At 38.6% G+C, this 3,975-nt stretch overlaps 1 long non-coding RNA gene across 16 annotated transcripts; it reads left to right on the top strand.

The window, feature by feature from the left end:
* Positions 1–58: 58 nt before the first annotated feature.
* LOC107325105 (uncharacterized) lies at positions 59–2,824 on the top strand. 16 transcript variants are annotated; one of them, XR_014940204.1, is made up of 5 exons: positions 59–121; positions 365–418; positions 859–1,003; positions 1,516–1,692; positions 2,005–2,824. It is a non-coding gene; the product is annotated as an uncharacterized LOC107325105 (long non-coding RNA). The 16 variants fall into 16 exon arrangements; XR_014940198.1 differs by having other exon boundaries at positions 870–1,003; positions 1,516–2,824; XR_004305444.2 differs by having other exon boundaries at positions 1,516–2,824.
* Positions 2,825–3,975: the final 1,151 nt, after the last annotated feature.

Below are 3,975 nucleotides of genomic sequence, written 5' to 3'. Positions count from 1 at the left end.
ACATCACCGAGCGGCCGCTGGGTGCTTACGACACGGCCTGCGTGTATCCGCCACCGCCATGTTGTGGGCGGAACAACATGGGGTCTGCGATGTGTCTGGGAGCGGGATGCTCTTAGCCCTGGTAACTAATGACAGAATTAGAGATAACAGCCTTAAGTTGTGGCAGGAGAATTTCAGCATGGATAATAGGAAACTGAATAGGAACTGGACAGTGCTTCTCAGTGTGCTGTTTGTAAAAATAGCACAGTCCTTATTCGGTGATAGATTCAACTATTGTCAGGAGCTATAAGAGGTGAAGTAAGAAGACTGCAGGTTGTGCCTATCTTTTTAAAGCTTTATCATCTTTTTCTGTGTTACTTTACAGGCAGCAGGTGATTCTTGTGAGTTAATGGGATATTGGAAATACTTCAAACCAGTGGTATGTGTTTCAGTACCAAAACTATTAACAGGCGTTGGTAACAGATAACAGGTATTACTAAAGTGAAAGATGATATGCACGTAAGAAATGCTTTTAAATCTCTTATTACAGGTTTGATTGTAAACATTCCCTCTTTAACAAGAGTTGTATCTAAAATGTTGGTTGATGTTTAGTTGCGTCTAAATGACCTGTGATTAAAGAATACAAATGGGTCTCTTCCACCATTGAATTGTACTTATGCAGTCAGTGATACACATGGGGAAATAAGCCATCAGAGTACGGCAAACATTTCTGGAAAGGTGGTTTCCAGTATTTTTGGTAGCTTTGTGAGCAGTGCAGTGACTGGGCAGTTTGCAAAGCAGGCACATTTTTTGATGTATTTTATTCATCAATGGTATATATGATACAAATACATATTTCTGTGATTCACTGATATGCAGTGACTACACAGCAATTACAGATAGAAACGTAAATACCTGAAGAACAAAGAGCTGTCAGACTTTAAACAAAACTGAAGTTTCTGCATCTGAAGCTAAAGAATAAAGGCCTTTGGTCCGATCACCTCATGGCTGTTTCTAATGTTAGGTAAGAATCTGTACCAAGCTAGAGTTTAATTTCGCATGCAGCACCTTTCCCTCTCCTCGGTAAATAGCTTTTCTATAAACTTTTTTCTTTAATTTGGAGTTAAACTTACCTTGAACTTTTGCTTTCCATTCTTAAACACGAGTATTTTTTAAAGCATTCTGAATGTAATGCTTCTCAGAGTTGCTATTTTGGAAGCTACAGGGTTTGTAGCAATACATTGAAGAACTAAACTGAAAACTAAAGGACGGATGCTATTGCAATTTTCTTGGTGGCTTCCCACTGACCTACCTTGAACTGCATCAAAGGCACTTCTGCATTTTAGCACATGCTGTGTCATCAACTTTGTCACGTTCTAACAGCTTCCAAAACATACTTGGTGCTGTCTAAATCCTGAGCGGTGACAGGCAAATCAGATCAACGTATCCTGCAAAAAGAGCGTAATCCAATTGAATTGAGTTTCACTGTTGATAGCTCCGCTGGTTAAACACTGTCGTGTTCCTTCCATAATCCAGGTCTCTGACTTCTTACTGCAGCCATCAGTAGCTCGAGTTCCACATTTGGAATTACACCATCCCAGCACTGATGAATAATTCTTCTGCTAACAAGCAGCTGATACTACCAGCAGAGATGTCAGCTTAGAGGTGCACAGTTGGAGCACTACTAGTAGCAGTGAGAACAGAAACTAACAGGTATTTTTTGATGTTTCTTTGCACTCACCACAACAAAATCCAACTCTTCAAAATCAAATGCATCTCACATTTCTATTGAGCTGGTTACACGTAAAATGTGTTGCAACAGTTACTGGTCTCCTACATCAAATTTGTTCTTAAAAAGTTACTTTCACAGTAATGCTGAATTTCTTAGCAGGAGAAAGTATTTATCTTTGTATGAGGTATTGACTTCAGTATCTATCTGTATAAACACAAAATGTAGCACTTTATTTACCTGAATACGGACTGTATTTTAATGTTTCTAACAGTATCCACACACACTTCTAACAGTGAGAATCTATGGGACTTACCCACCTGCACATACAAAGGAAACTGCTGGAGAATGTAACCACTATGTGCTGCGCTATATCTTGCATGGTCCAGGTTAGCTGCAAATACGAAATACAGCTTCTCACACCTGTTTTTAGCAGAACAGATCATTGCAACTACAAAAAATAAAATCCAACTATACCACAGAGCTGGCATAAAACTGGAATGTATGCAGTTATCACGCTTGTTTAGGAGCAGAACTTCTCTGATGTACAGATGGTTACTTAGGTGTTACAAAGCTTGTATGCAGATTCCTTTGGCTGGAGTATTTAGTTTATTTAACTTATGCAGAGGTCAGCCTTACTCCTTGGTTTCAGAAAGCAGTACTTAGTCAAAATCCAGTTCTTTCAGAAATCAGCTAACATTTTCCAATGTTCTTCGTAATGACTGGATCAGCTCCCAGCATTAAGAACATGAATATTCACTAAAATAGAAGCTTTAGTTCAGTTAATTATAATAATCTGTTTTGGTTTTTTTCCTTCCTGACTGCACAATTCTTTTTAACACTTTGGATAATCCAGATCCATCCCTGGCAATGTTCAAGAGGTGTCTGGATGAGGAGCTACGAGAGATGGTTTAGTGGTTTGCTGTAGCTAGAGTAATTGGAGGATGGTTGGACTAAATGATCTTGTAGGTCCTTTCCATTCTTGTGATTCTGTGACCCAGGAGAAACAGCAAAGGTTGCAATAATGTACTGAGAATCAAGAGGCAATGTTTTGCACTGTAAAATGCCTACATTTGTAATGTTTTGAGTTTGTCATATTAAAAATTAACACTGGAAGTTACAGTAGTTTCTTGGTATTAAGCTGCCACCCTTGTGAGGTAAGAAATCCAAGGGAAACAACCTGTAAGGTCCAGAGCCAGAAGAGCTGTTACAAGTAACACAATTCCATGCATTTTGATGACTTCAGCAATCTCAGAAAGTAAATATGAGAGGAATACACTGACCAGCCTGGAATTCCTCCCTTCAGATTAAACCACACAGCAGCATATGGATGAAATATTTTGTTTCAGCTCATATTGTTTTGACAAAGAAGGGATTGTAAACTTAGTCTCAAATAGTTAGGAACACACCCATCACATACACATTTGACTTGAGCAGATGGAAGATTCTCACACAGAATAAAGAATTATATGATTGGTTTAACTCAAATATGTGAGATGAGCTACGTGACAAAAAGGGAGTACGTGAAGCAACACTTGGACTGTGCCTGAGGACATGCAGAAGGTGGGTGTGGGAAAGAAAGCTGGGAATTTATGTCAAAGATGTATCTATCTCATAAAATTAAACAGTGCAATATAAAGGTTAATAATTAAAGCCATCTATCAGAGCCATTTACTGAACATTTATCCTTAAGAGAACTATTACCATGGGTGACATCAGGGTGAGACACAATGCTGACATTCCTTCGTGTGGACATAAAACTGAAGAGTCACTGGGTACTTAGAGATCAGGAAGAGGTTTATTTTTACAAAGCACCTGTCAGTGCAACTAAAGGGAAGAATGTAGAAGTGAAAAAGCGTTAATGAAAACAAGAAATTACTCACATTCCCTGCACTCTTTCTGCAACAAGCAAAAACTTTTCATGTGCCAAGAACATTACAGTGGCCAAGAAGGTATGCTGGTGAAAAGATGACACTGAATAAATAAGACTTGGGTTAATGGCTGGGAGAAGGGAGAGAATACATCAACAAGTATGTTATGAACCCAAAAACATAGAATCAGAATCTATATGTGGGCCAGTATCATGGCAAAAAGGTATTGCCAAAAACATGAGCTGGCTCACGATGGAAGCTTAAAAGACAAATTAAAGAAATAAAATTACAACATGAATGACTGCAATCTTCTCTTCCACTGTACTATTCCACAACGTTTGGTCTCCTTTTCAATGAAAAATAGGGAATATCGCAAATAAGAGGCCTCTTCTCTTG

This window comes from Coturnix japonica, chromosome 1 (genome assembly GCF_054131305.1).
Source record: "Coturnix japonica strain WE chromosome 1, WE-NBRP24, whole genome shotgun sequence".
Lineage (NCBI taxonomy): Eukaryota > Metazoa > Chordata > Aves > Galliformes > Phasianidae > Coturnix > Coturnix japonica.
The sequence above is the reverse complement of the archived record's forward strand: the minus strand, read 5'-3'. Positions and strand labels throughout refer to the sequence as shown.